The sequence below is a fragment of the Coregonus lavaretus genome (assembly GCF_964263955.1).
Source record: "Coregonus lavaretus genome assembly, chromosome: 10".
Taxonomy (NCBI): Eukaryota; Metazoa; Chordata; class Actinopteri; order Salmoniformes; family Salmonidae; genus Coregonus; species Coregonus lavaretus.
In genome coordinates, this window is record NC_139997.1 from 46,544,179 (window position 1) to 46,559,677 (window position 15,499).

Here is a 15,499-nt window from a genome sequence, read left to right on the forward strand (position 1 = left end):
TTTCATAGAGGCTTCAGACATGCTTGTCAGGCTGATATAGTGTTCTGTCTCTGCTCCGTTCCATAATGTCTCACCCTTCAACACATATCTGACTATTACGCAAGAAACGACTTTACAAAATGAAATGCATTACTATCTGTTGTACCATAGAGAATGAGACAACAATGTAGGCTACACTCTGCTTATTGGCTTCTTTGCATATTCAAGCCTGTCTCAAAATATAACACTGACCCTTTTAAGGCTCTCCTGGCGGATGGTATGCCACCCTTTGTAACCTATAAAATATTGCAACATTACAACCAAATAATTTTTATGCCTTTATAAAGTAATTCCCTCCAGGGCTCGAAATTGGGGGCATCCTGTTGTCACTGGGCTGATTTAAAAAATATATATATATATGTATACGGTTAAAAACAGACTGGGACAGTTCTGGGTCAACAGATCACAAATTCATGCAACCAGTGCACATTAAAAAATAAATGTAAATGAAATTAGGCTGATGCAACAGATCAGACCGTTTCGCTTAATGTTGATAGTTTTATCAAGCCTTTAGATGTTAATGTTAATTATCCTTCATTATATTTGTCAAACATGACTGGCTTTTAGTCTATATTTATGTAATTAAGTCTCATTAAAGTTTGGCTTCTGGCGCCTCCTTCTAGGGTTGGGCGGTATCCAGATTTTTTAATACCCCGTCATACCGTTTCTGTGCCATACCGGGGTATACGATATTACCGTATGTGGACACCTGCTCGTCGAACATCTCATTCCAAAATCACACGCATTAATATGGAGTTGGTCCCCCCTTTGCTGCTGTAACAGCCTCCACTCTTCTGGGAAGGCTTTCCACTAGATGTTGGAATATTGCTGCGGGGACTTGCTTCCATTCAGCCACGAGCATTAGTGAGGTTGGGCACTGATGTTGGGCAATTAGGTCTGGCTAGCAGTCGGCATTCCAATTCATCCCAAAGGTGTTCGATTGGGTTGAGGTCAGGGCTCTCGACAAACCGTTTCTGTATGGACCTCACTTTGTGCACGGGGGCATTGTCATGCTGAAACAGGAAAGGGTCTTCCCCAAACTGTTGCCACAATGTTGGAAGCACATAATCGTCTAGAATGTCATTGTATGCTGTAGCGTTAAGATTTCCCTTCACTGGAACTAAGGGGCCTAGCCCAAACCATGAAAAACAGCCCCAGACCATTATTCCTCCTCCACCAAACTTTACAGTTGGCACTATGCATTCGGGCAGGTAGCGTTCTCCTGGCATCCGCCAAACCCAGATGAATCAGTCGGACTGCCAGATGATGAAGTGTGATTCATCACTCCAGAGAATGCGTTTCCATTGCTCCAGAGTCCAATGACGGCGAGCTTTACACCACTCCAGACGACGCTTGGCATTGCGCATGGTGATCTTAGGCTTTTGTGCGGCTGCTCGGCCATGGAAACCAATTTCATGAAGCTCCCGGTAATGAGTGTTGCAACCGAGGAAATACTATTTTTACGCGCTGCGCTCTTCAGCACTCTGCGGTTCCGTTCTGTGAGCTTGTGTGGCCTACCACTTCACGGCTGTGCCGTTGTTGCTCCTAGACGTTTCCACTTCACAATAACAGCACTTACAGTTGACCGGGGCAGCTCTAGCAGGGCAGAAATTTGACGAACTGACTTGTTGGTAAGGTGGCATCCTATGACAGTGCCACATTGAAAGTCACTGAGCTCTTCAGTAAGGCCATTCTATTGCCAATGTTTGTCTATGGAGATTGCTTGGCTGTGTGCTCGATTTTATGCACTTGTCAGCAACGGGTGTGGCTGAAATAGCTGAATCCACTAATTTGAAGTTGTTTCACAAATGTTTTATATATAGTGTATGTTGATATTGTGTTGTTGTTGAAGAGTCTGTGTGTTTGTTAATAATTAACCTCTCCCCTCTCTCACTGTGTTCTCAGTACTGTCGCACATGGGACCTGAGCTCTAACAAGAAGCACAAGATGTGCTTCAAAACCCGCTCCCTACAGGGGAAAAAGTCACGTCTACCTGTTGCACCTAGAGCCGAGATAGGAAGCTGGTGGCAGCCGGCTGCCAGGACGGAACCGTCCAGATCTGGGACCGGAACCTTAGCGTGAGTCTCGCTTTCTCGCTCGCACACTCACTCACTGACTCACACTCTCTCTCTCTCTCTCTTACACACACGCACACACACACACACACACACACACACACACACAAACCACTTCAACGCCGTCTGACACAAACACACACACACACACACACAACCTCAACATTGTCTCACACTGGTGCACACTGTTAGTCACACTGAGGACTGAGAGGAGTAGGTCAGGATGCGAGCTGGGTGGTAAAATCCGACTGGACCTTGTCATGGGGTCAGAGTTCAAAAGGTCACTGACACTAAGCAGGACCCAGCAGTAAATAAAGCAAAAGGTGGGAAAGTGGCGTGTGTGTTTGGTAAATACCCTTATTTTAAAACAACCTGTCTGTTTCTTCCGTCTGTCTTGTATCTGGTGTGATATAGAGAAAAGGACTGTGTGGTAAACGGATGGATAGGTCTTTACCAATGACGTATATAAACCCTGGATTGCTGACACTATGTATTGTTCATTGAGAGACTTTGAAGCCACCAGTCGGCCATATTGGCACTCCCTAGAAGAAGCAGTCCTCCGTTGGAATCAATGGAATTCTACAGTATTTCAATTCAGTTTCAAGGACAAGATTACATGTATTTAATTATTTGTGTTGGTTTATTGGGCAAATTAACATTAGTACTCTCTAAAAAATATATATACTTTAAGGAAAATGTTTATTTTTAATTTTTAGCTCACATAATAAAATTTAAAAGTATGCATTAAAGTGTCTGTAATAGAATAGATATGTCAAAAACAAATGTAGACATTAATAAATGCATTTCTATAGCTTCCAAAATATTTTTTACAATTGAGGAGGAGTACCAAGATGGCTGCGCGGTGGCTTCAATACAGCGCCCCCTGTCAGTCATCCAGGGTTTATACACATCATTGGTCTCTACGTGTGTTGTGGGGGACGTGGTTGAATAAGAATGCTTTGTATGTTAGTGGGATGGATGGTTAGGTTTGATCCTTATTGCTGAGATGGAGGATGCTGGTTGTTAGGCGAACGTCTTTTGTTTTTGGTCACTGGGAGGGATAACCATTTAGATATAACCCACCCAGAAGAATATAGGGGAGAAATGCTGGTCTAGGTTAAAGCGGAGGTATGGTGCTTTAAAGATGTACTATGCAGAAATCGATCCGCCATTTCCTGGTTTCTAAAATTCTAATAGTTTTTGCCTAATTTCAGTTTGTGACAAAACAAGCAAATATAGTGTAGAGAATCATGGTACCATTTGTACCATGGTACCAAAAATATTTTATTTTCAGCTGTTTGAAGTAAAAGACGCAAAAACGAAACTTAAGAACGGGAAGCATAAAAATAGCGCACATAGAACAGATCTACTGCTTCTTAGATTTGCGTTCAATATGAATGACAGCTCTAGAATTTGGTCGGGTCGCCCAAAAAGTTACATATTGCAGCTTTAAGTTAAAGGGGAGGTATGTACTCTAGTTCTGTCTTGTAGAACTAGAGTACATACCTATTTTACTCTAGTTGTGAGTTAAAGGAAGGAGGCCTATTGTTGCTCCACCTTGGGAGAATTCCTAGAGTGAAAATGTCAGATTTGAGGGTTCAGCTAATATTGTGAACAGCTTGTGAGAGAACTGTGAATTACTAGCTAGGTTTCCTCTGCAACACACACAGTAAATCAACTCCTAGCTTGGTAGACTTGTTATACCACTCTATTTGGGTGGCTGTAGACTTTAGCGTAATGTTATTCACTGTGAGCTGGAATATTTTGACACCTTAGACCCACTGCAATTTTCATACCGCCCCAATAGATCCACAGAAAGCTTGTGCTCTGTTCCTTGTCTCAAGCTGCACACCCTGTTCTCTCATCAAGTGATCATATGTTCACCCATCAGACTATTCTCAATTTTATCTTGTCTTTACTAATATGTAAAATGAGTTTTGATTTAGAATGGCCCTTTATCAAATGGGTAGGAACAGGGGCAGGGGAAAAAGACATGTCATTCGTATGCACTGGAATAGCGAATGGAGGCTGCTTTCCCGCAGTGAAATCATGCCTGGTAGGCTACTCTGGTTTTATAGGGAGCAGCTGAGAAATAGGCCTAAATATAGTAGCAGCTGGGATCCTCTTTTTAGTGGCAACCATCAAAACTCTGCTTTCACACGGCATTGCATATAGAAATGTCTGGGCTTAAAATAACATTTATTTCACTTAATGCAACCACTGTTTGAAGAGCATGCAGCTTTTAAATGCGCGACAGGTGATGTTCCATATTCCGCCCAAACTCTGTATGCCATGGGTGAGCGATGAGCCAAGGTTGTAATTCGGGAGAAAATGGGGTAAAAAAATATGCTTGTGGCCATACCACCCTGAACATGCCTGATCTCGGTAGCTAAGCAGGGTCGTGCCTTGTTAGTACTTGGATGGGAGACCCCCTGGGAATAGCAGGTGCTGTAAGTGCAATTTATTTAAAAAATAATTAGAAAGACAGCGCTGTCCATTTTGTTGTTTTGGCTTTGAAATAACATCCATAACGGCCATGTTTTCCACTCTTTCAACCTGTTGTTGAACTTCTTTCTTCAAATTGATCATCACAGTGAGGTCAAAACATAAGTGTTTGTGATTTTCGGTTGCATTTGCATTGATGTCATTGGTTATAGGGACAATAGAGCACTGAGTACCAGGTGATTAGCGACCTGATAGTCGTTAGCAAGTTGGGTACTACCAACGCATGTCCAGAGTGTATAAGAAGAGTTTGCCGTGACTCAGCGGTCACGTGGAATTTGACTGCGGTCATGGCTCATGACTTCCGGTGTGGCGGTAATATGGTCACCGCAACAGCCCTACTCACAGCATTCAGCACTTGAGTATGAGTCGATCTGCTTGAGTCGCGTTGTTCTCATGGAGTAGAGTTTCCTGTCTGGCTACGGAGTACAGACTGAGGAGAAACAGGCCTTGTCTGTCGGCTCAGAAGGTCAGTCACATCTTCACTTCTCCTCTTCCCAGACTCTCCAAGCCCTGCCCTGCCGTCTACCCATGATCCTCCCTGCCTGGGGGATTTTGCGGCTGGGGTGACACATCTCTGGTCAGTGTTGGGGTGGTGGGAGGAAATTACACGCCGCAGCTTCCTGTGGATGGATCAGTGGACAGAGTAGGTTTGGCAGTCTATCGCTCACTGCCTCACTCACAGCTGTCACAGACAGACCTGACTCTCCGAGGGGGGATGGGGGAGGGGGGGCTCAGGACCTGGCAAAACCATCTCCTTACGCTTGAGGTGTCAGAACATCAGGACATCACTCCGGTTTGATTTCCTCCTAGTTATTTCCTCAGTGCTTATTGCCAAGTTTCACAAGTCTTATTTTCCCACCAGAGTAGGCTGTTCACAAGGTACTCTAGTATTCAAGGCTGGACTCAAACTGGACTTTTGTCTTTTTATTTTTCCTCCCTTCTATTTACGATTAACCAAAACAAAATCAGGATAACATTAATCCAAATGTCAATGATGATTACAGTCATTCAGGCTCGCCTGCCTTGCTAACAGATACTGTACATCCTGGAGAGTTGTAATTGGTTGAAAGAATGTTAGGCAATAATACAGAGCATATCGTTGCTGTCTGATGAAAACCTCTTATCACCAAAACAGAAACTTTTCAGGAAAAAAAAAAAATACCGTATTTTCCTATTAACAAACAGTTATTTTATTTTAATTTTTTTACATTATAGTCATTTAGCAGACGCTCTTATCCAGAGCGACTTTCAGTAGTCAGTGCATACATTTTTCATACTGGTGGCGCAGTGGTCTAAGGCACTGCATCGCAGTGCTAACTGTGCCACTAGAGATCCTGGTTCGAATCCAGGCTCTGTCGCAGCCGGCCGCGACCGGGAGACTCATGGGCGGCGCACAATTGGCTCAGTATAAAAAAATTGGCCAGTATAAAAAAATATATATATGTATTCACTAACTGTAAGTCGCTCTGGATAAGAGCGTCTGCTAAATGACTAAAATGTAAAATGTAAATGGTGGGAATCGAACCCACAACCCTGACGTTGCAAGCGCCTTTCTTTACCAACTGAGCCACACGGGATCACCACACAGGATCATGAAAAAAAAAAAAAAAACTGGCCAATTTAGTTACAAGGATGTCATCAGACAGCGACGATATGGGTTTTCCCTTACACCTCCACCAGCTCCCTCCATCCCTCCCTTTCTCTGAGGACCTTTCTGTGGACAGGGTTGAGTAGCTCTGAATGTGTGTTAATAGTAGTGTGTGTGTGTGTGTGTGTGTGTGTGTGTGTGTGTGACGTGACAGTTATTTAGTGCTAGGTGAGGTATGTGAGACCGTGACAGGCAGGCCTGATATCTGCAGGCTCTCTGTGCAGTGAGTCGGAACAGGTAGGAGCAGGGCTCAGACAGATTACTCTTTGTTTTGAGGTTATAACCTCTTATATTCAAACATTTTTAAAATTATTTATTTTTATTATAACGATCTATGAACCTTTGCTTATACTGTATCTATAGCAGTCGTGCTTTTAGTTTCACATTTGGTCACTACTAGTAGACATGCATGCGTGTTATGAGACCAAGGGATTTCTCACTCCGTTTGCTAGAGAGTCTGTGACTTGTGTGATACTAGAGAGTTTTCTGTAGCTAGATTCCTGTCCTGCCAGCAGCCCTAGCAGAGCCCAGAGCCTTGCCCCCCTGCTGCATGGCTGTAACAGCAGGCTCAGAGAGATTGCGTAAAAGCTCTTTAATTTATTACTGTTCCTTCTCCTTGACTAAATATTTACCCAGCATCCCATAGCAGCTTACAATTACACTATGTGTTCCCTGGCCACCGGTGCCTGTGCTGGAGGGGCAAGTTTTCACTGGATACCCTCTACCCTATGCCCCATGACATGGGCTGTGTCCTTTGCCCTGTGCCATATGCACTGCTACAGGCTTGAAAGAGCCCTGGGACAAGCCCAGGACATGTTTGTTATTTAAATGGATTAACCCAGAAAACATTATTACGTTATGACGAAATATAATCAATTAACTTGTATCACTCTCATTGATTTAGACTCACTTCCCAGCTAAGAACAAGACCCCCTACCAACCCATCACTGGTGGAACTCTCCACTCTGAAGAGGTTAGGACAAGGGTGGGCAATCATTTTGGCTCAAGGGCCACATCGGGATTTTCCAAATTATTGAAAAATCGGGCCGTATGTTGCCCACCCCTGGGTTAGGATCAAGTCCATCTCTTGCCATATCACTACTATTACTCATGGGCAGAAAATGTTGACAGACAATATCAATTATCCAGCCGACCTTGATCTAGTGATTTGGACTAAAGAAGGATTATTGAGGATGACAGATCAGGCTCTTGAATCCTGACGTGGGGTTGATTAATCATAAAATGGGAGTCAAGGAGGTCTCTCAGCCTTGCTGGGTAGGCAGTGATTGCATGGCTGTATTTTTGCCCAAATTACACAGTTTCATGTCCAGTGGTACTTGAAGGTGCTGCTGGGATGCCTTTCTCACTTGGAATGGGTGACATACGGGTGAAAACGCTGTTCGGCTGCGCTGGCCTCAGTTCCAGAACATTACCACAGTTACGTAAGGAATGTTATGTCGTCCTTGTTCTCCTCGGAACACTCCAGACTACAAAGTGCGTCCACTCAAGGTGTGGTTTCCATTAACTTTTACAACTTTATGATCAAGTCAAGAGATGATCAGAGTTAGCGTAATACAGAGACATTACGCAATGTTCTGCACACCTTAATAAGGAAGAGGAACATACAATATTTGTGATATTCATATGTTCAAGCCATAGTGTTCATATGCATTGTGACTGAATTAACATTTGGTGATCAACCGCCACCTTGTTTTTATTCTTGTTACACACTGTATCCCTGCCTGTGTAAATGGACCAGAGCTGGCCAACACATCATTTGCAGTCACCTGCCTACTGGGACCTCAACGCAGCAGCAATGGGACTCTGCACAGTGTCACTGTAAACCAGTAAATCCCTAGGCCATAAAAGATGGTGCCGGGGAGATTGGCTAGGAACTGCCTGCAGACTTCTAAAAACACAGGCCCAAGGAAAATGTTTAGAGGAGAAGCCCCTGACAGCCAGCTAGAGCAGCTACTAAGCCTGCTTTACGAGCCCATCTTCAGGGAACCCTTTGGAGTGTGAACAAACTGCCCCAGCTGGGTCTGGCTGGCTGGCTGAATGCAACCTGCCTCCTACAAACCCTGGCCCAATACCACAGCCTCCATCACAGCTGGGACTGGGAGACTAACAGCCAACAAGTCAGGGAACTGGGAGATTTGCCATGTGGAAATGGAATGCTACGGGACAGCCTGCAATATGGTTCTTAACCAGTTTCTCCATCCTAAAGTGGAGAGGTTTTATTCCCTGCATTTTGGCTATGGTTGAATGACTTAGAGAAATGTGTTGGAGATGGAGAGAAGTTAGAGGAAAGTAGCTGTGAGACACTCGCCGCAATGTGAGACACACTGACATCCTCCACACACACACACACACACACACACAGGGAGGGAAAGTATCACTTGTTTATTTCCATGAAGGATCAGCGCAGCTGTTCAGGGCTGGAGTTGGGCCACTCGATCCTCGGAACCAGCAAGAGTTCATAGCCTGATCTGACTGTACAGACGTCATCACACAGTGGTTCAGGTGTGTGTATTAGTGGGTGATTATAAGTGGGTGTGTTGGGTATAGGGGTTGTAATATAAATATAACTTTACTCGGATAACAAGGTCAGGAACAGTTGTGCTTGGGGTAGATCTTTATCAGACCCTTCCGAGGATGAAACCTAACCCACTATTGTGGCCTAACTCTGAGCCCCCCATGAAAATGTGTGAAATCTTCGGTGATGTCCCAGGGATCAGCGTTATAAGCTCTGAGCCCTCTAATCTGTTTTCGTCCATGCATGGATGATAGTGTGTGTTTGTGCGACGTTGCATTTGTGTGTATGTGAGGGGGGCACCTATTGCTCTATACTGAGGAAGGGGCGAGCAAGAGGTGTGAGACCGGCTTCAAACCAAGTCCGAGACTCCAGTTTCATAACCTGGTGCAGAACAGGAAGCTAGGCTTAACACGGGAAGCAAACCAACATGGAGCCTGCTGCCAACCAACATCAGGAAATGACCACATAAAACCTTGAAACCTGCACACCTGTAAGAATGTATTCAGGAAAACCCATTATAGGATTGTAATAAGTAACACAATTGCATTATGTGATTTGTTGGCACAATGATGGTTGATTTACCATCACTTCTGCCGGAATCACTGAATCACTAGACCTTAACACCGGACCATCGCAACTAGCTAGCTGCAACTGAATGGCTGATGTTGGCTAATCACCACTTCCCGACGTACTAGTTAGCCTTGAGCTAGCCTCGAGCCAGGCCCATCTCCCTGCCGTCTACCTCTCTGTCAACCGGACGGGACCTCCTAGTGGCGACACGGAGCCCCGCCGATCCATCACGACTGGTCTGCCGACGTAATCGTCTGATGTGGTTTCAACAGGCTTCCCGTTGCGACGACCACGAAGATCCATCTGCTAGCCCCGACCTGCTAGCACGCGTTAATCAATAGCCGTGCCTCCTGCTCGCCTGTGCTTTAGCAGCCTACGATCTGCTCCCGGACTTACTTAGTGCTGTTCACTGGACCTTATGATCACTCAGCTACACAGCTAATGCCTGCTGGACTGTTCCTTTACACGGTACCCCATCCTGTTTATCTGTTTAGCCTCAGCCCAAACTTTCATCGCCATTACCAGTTGTTGTCTTAGCCCTCTCGAATAACACCTGTGATTGTGTTATGCCTCTCTCCCATGTCAATATGCCTAGCCTATTGCTGTTTGGGTTAGTTCTTATTATACAATTTCACTGTAGAGCCCCAAGTTCAGCTCAACCAGCCTCAGAGAGCTCCTTTGTCCCACCCCCCATACACGCGGAGACCTGCTCAATCGGTACCTCCAATGATGCTATCTCTTTCATAGTTACCCAATGCTTAGGAGTACCTCAACTGTACTCATATCCTTCCATATCCTTGTCTGTACATAATGCCCTGAATCTATTCTACAACGCCTGGAAATCTGCCCCTTTTCTCTGTACCCAACGCACTAGAAGACCAGTTCTTAAAGCCTTTAGCCGTATCCTTATTCTATTCCTCCTCTGTTCCTCTGGTGATGTAGAGGTTAACCCAGCCCCTGCGATATGCACATTTTCAGGGAAGTCAGGAACCAATATACACAATCAGTTAGGAAAGCAAAGGCTAGCTTTTTCAAACAGAAATTTGCATCCTGTAGCACTAACTCCAAAACGTTTTGGGACACTAAAGTCCATGGAGAATAAGAGCACCTCCTCCCAGCTACCCACTGCACTGAGGCTAGGAAACACTGTCACCACCGATAAATCTACGATAATCGAGAATTTCAATAAGCATTTTGCCACGGCTGGCCATGCTTTCCACCTGGCTACCCCTACCCCGGCCACCAGCTCTGTACCCTCCGCTGCAACTTGCCCATGCCCCCCCCCCCCACCGCTTCTCCTTCACCCAAATTCAGATAGCTGATGTCCTGAAAGAGCTGCTAAATCTGGACCCCTACAAATCAGCTGGGCTAGACAATCTGGACCCTTTCTTTCTAAAATTAGCTGCCGAAATTGTCGCAACCCCTGTTACTAGCCTGTTCAACCTCTCGTATCGTCTGAGATCCTCAGAGATTGGAAAGCTGCCGCGGTCATCCCCCTCTTCAAAGGGGGTGACACTCTAGATCCAAACTGTTACAGACCTATATCCATCCTGCCCTACCTTTCGAAAGTATTTGAAAGCCAAGTTAACATACAGATCACCGACCATTTCGAATCCCACCGTACCTTCTCCGCTATGCAATCTGGTTTCCGAGCTGGTTATGGGTGCACCTCAGCCACGCTCAAGGTCCTAAACGATATAATAACCGCGATTGATAAAAGACAGTACTGTGCAGCCGTCTTCATCGACCTGGCCAAGGCTTTTGACTCTGTCAATCACCGCATTCTTATTGACAGACTAAATAGCCTTGGTTTCTCAAATGACTGCCTCGCCTGGTTCACCAACTACTTCTCAAATAGAGTTCAATGTGTCAAATCGGAGGGCCTGTTGTCTGGACCTCTGGCAGTCTCTATGGGGGTGCCACAGGGTTCAATTCTCGGGCCGACTCTATTCTCTGTGTATATCAATGTTGTTGCTCTTGCTGCTGGTGACTCTCAGATCCACCTCTACGCAGACGACACTATTTTGTATACTTCTGGCCCTTCATTGGACACTGTGTTAACAAACCTCCAAACGAGCTTCAATGCCATACAACACTCCTTCCGTGGCCTCCAAATGCTCTTAAACGCTAGTAAAACTAAATGCATGCTCTTCAATCGAACGCTGCTTGCACCCGCCTGCCCGACTAGAATCACTACTCTCGGCGGGTCTGACTTATAATATGTGGACAACTACAACTACCTAGGTGTCTGGTTAGACCGTAAACTCTCCTTCCAGACTCACATTAAGCATCTCGGCTTCCTATTTCGCAACAAATCCTCCTTCATTCATGCTGCTAAACATGCCCTCGTAAAACTGACTATCCTACCGATCCTTGACTTCGGCGATGTCATTTACAAAATAGCTTCCAACACTCTACTCATCAAATGTGATGTAGTCTATCACAGTGCCATCCGTTTTGTCACCAAAGCCCCATATACTACCCACCATTGTGACCTGTACGCTCTCGTTGGCTGGCCCTCACTACATATTTGTCGCCAAACCCACTGGCTCCAGGTCATCTATAAATCACTTCTAGTCAAATCCCCGCCTTATCTTAGATCATTGGTCACCATAGCAACACCCCCCCGTAGTATGCGTTCCAGCAGGTATATCTCACTGGTCATCCCCAAAGCCAACACCTCCTTTGGCCGCCATTCCTTCCAGTTCTCTGCTGCAAATGACTGGAACGAACTGCAAAAATCTCTGAAGCTGGAGACACTTATCTCCCTCACTAACTTTAAGCATCAGTTGTCAGAGCAGCTTACCGATCACTGCACCTGTACACAGCCCATCTGTAATTAGCCCACCCAACTACAGTGAGGGAAAAAAGTATTTGATCCCCTGCTGATTTTGTACGTTTGCCCACTGACAAAGAAATGATCAGTCTATAATTTTAATGGTAGGTTTATTTGAACAGTGGGAGACAGAATAACAACAAAAAAATCAAAATGAAACGCATGTCAAAAATGTTATAAATTGATTTGCATTTTAATGAGGGAAATAAGTATTTGACCCCTCTGCAAAACATGACTTAGTACTTGGTGGCAAAACCCTTGTTGGCAATCACAGAGGTCAGACGTTTCTTGTAGTTGGCCACCAGGTTTGCACACATCTCAGGAGGGATTTTGTCCCACTCCTCTTTGCAGATCTTCTCCAAGTCATGAAGGTTTCAAGGCTGACGTTTGGCAACTCGAACCTTCAGCTCCCTCCACAGATATTCTATGGGATTCTATTCTATGGGATTAAGGTCTTGAGACTGGCTTGGCCACTCCAGGACCTTAATGTGCTTCTTCTTGAGCCACTCCTTTGTTGCCTTGGCCGTGTGTTTTGGGGCATTGTCATGCTGGAATACCCATCCACGACCCATTTTCAATGCCCTATCTCAGGGAAGGAGGTTCTCACCCAAGATTTGACGGTACATGGCCCCGTCCATCGTCCCTTTGATGCGGTGAAGTTGTCCTGTCCCCTTAGCAGAAAAACACCCCCAAACCATAATGTTTCCACCTCCATGTTTGACGGTGGGGATGGTGTTCTTGGGGTCATAGGCAGCATTCCTCCTCCTTAAAACACGGCGAGTTGAGTTGATGCCAAAGAGCTCGATTTTGGTCTCATCTGACCACAACACTTTCACCCAGTTCTCCTCTGAATCATTCAGATGTTCATTGGAACGATTCCTCACCGTTCTCATGATCATTGCAACTCCACGAGGTGAGATCTTGCATGGAGCCCCAGGACGAGGGAGATTCACAGTTCTTTTGTGTTTCTTCCATTTGCGAATAATCGCACCAACTGTTTGTCACCTTCTCACCAAGCTGCTTGGCGATGGTCTTGTAGCCCATTCCAGCCTTGTGTAGGTCTACAATCTTGTCCCTGACATCCTTGGAGAGCTCTTTGGTCTTGGCCATGGTGGAGAGTTTGGAATCTGATTGATTGATTGCTTCTGTGGACAGGTGTTTTTTATACAGGTAACAAGCTGAGATTAGGAGCACTCCCTTTAAGAGTGTGCTCCTAATCTCAGCTCGTTACATGTATAAAATACACCTGGGAGCCAGAAATCTTTCTGATTGAGACTGGGTCAAATACTTATTTCCCTCATTAAAATGCAAATCAATTTATAACATTTTTGACATGCGTTTTTCTGGATTTGTTGTTGTTATTCTGTCTCTCACTGTTCAAATAAACCTACCATTAAAATTATAGACTGATCATTTCTTTGTCAGTGGGCAAACTTACAAAATCAGCAGGGGATCAAATACTTTTTTTCCTCACTGTACCTCATCCCCATATTGTTATTTACATTGTTATTTATTTTGCTCATTTGCACCCCAGTATCTCTATTTGCACATCATTTTCTGCACATCTATCACTCCAGTGTTAATACTAAATTGTAACTATTTTGCACTATGGCCTATTTATTGCCTTACCTCCATAACTTACTACATTTGCACACACTGTATATATATTTTCTATTGTGTTATTGACTGTACGTTTTGTTTATTCCATATGTAACTCTGTGTTGTTGTTTTTATCACACTGCTTTGCTTTATCTTGGCCAGGTCGCAGTTTTAAATGAGAACTTGTTCTCAACTGGCTTACCTGGTTAAATAAAGGTGAAATAAAAAATTTAAGAAACTTACCATGAATGACTTAGGTGGAATAGCTAAGTTGTTGTGAGTGTGCTACACGCTGACTTAGCTATTCTACATGTACACTACCGTTCAAAAGTTTGGGGTCACTTAGAAATGTCCTTGTTTTCGAAAGAAAAGCAATTTTTTTGTCCATAAAAATAACATCACATTGATCAGAAATACAGTGTAGACATTGTTAATGTTGGAAATGGCTATTGTAGCTGGAAACTGCTGATTTAATAAAAATGGAATATCTACATAGGCGTACAGAGGCCCATTATCAACAACCATCAGTCCTGTGTTCCAATGGCACGTTGTGTTTGCTAATCCAAGTTTATCATTTAAAAGGCAGAGTTGCAAAGAAAAAGCCATATTCAGACTGGCCAATAAAAATAAAAGATTAAGATGGGCAAATGAACACAGACACTGGACTTTTTCATTGCAACTCTGCCTAGGTCAGCATCTCAGAGTCGCCTCTTCACTGTTGACGTTGAGACTGGTGTTTTGCGGGTACTATTTAATGAAGCTGCCAGCTGAGGACCTGTGAGGTGTCTGTTTCTCAAGCTAGACACTCCAATGTATTTGTCCTCTTGCTCAGTTGTGCACCGGGGCCTCCCACTCCTCTTTCTGTTCTGGTTAAAGCCAATTTGCGTTGTTCTGTGAAGGGAGTAGTACACAGTGTTGTATGAGATCTTCAGTTTCTTGGCAATTTCTCGCATGGAATAGCCTTCATTTCTCAGAAGAAGAATAGACTGACGAGTTTCAGAAGAAAGTTCTTTGTTTCTGGCCATTTTGATCCTGTAATCGAACCCACAATTGCTGATGCTCCAGATACTCAACTAGTCTCAAGAAGCCCAGTTTTATTGCTTCTTTAATCAGCACAACCATTTTCTGCTGTGCTAACATAATTGCAAAAGAGTTTTCTAATGATCAATTATCCTTTTAAAATTATAAACTTGGATTAGCAAACACATAGCCATTTACAACATTAACAATTTCTACACTGTATTTCTGATCAATTTGATGTTATTTTAATGGACAAAAAATTTGCTTTTCTTTTGAAAACAAGGACATTTCTAAGTGACCCCACATTTTTGAATGGTAGTGTACATATTACCTCAATTACCTCGACTAACCTGTACCCCCGCACATTGACTCGGTACCGGTACTCCCTGTATATACAGTGGGGGAAAAAAGTATTTAGTCAGCCACCAATTGTGCAAGTTCTCCCACTTAAAAAGATGAGAGAGGCCTGTCATTTTCATCATAGGTACACGTCAACTATGACAGACAAAATGAGAAAAAAAAATCCAGAAAATCACATTGTAGGATTTGTAATGAATTTATTTGCAAATTATGGTGAAAAAATAAGTATTTGGTCAATAACAAAAGTTTCTCAATACTTTGTTATATACCCTTTGTTGGCAATGACACAGGTCAAACGTTTTCTGTAAGTC

General features: G+C 44.1%; 1 pseudogene across 1 annotated transcript in view; it reads left to right on the plus strand.

Annotated features, from left to right (window-relative positions):
• Positions 1–15,499, plus strand: part of LOC311136365 (WD repeat-containing protein 70-like) — a 67,819-nt pseudogene that overhangs the window by 20,437 nt on the left and 31,883 nt on the right. The window contains exon 7 of the transcript XR_014615439.1: positions 1,945–2,117. The product of XR_014615439.1 is annotated as a WD repeat-containing protein 70-like (transcript). The remainder of the gene's footprint in view (positions 1–1,944; positions 2,118–15,499) is intronic.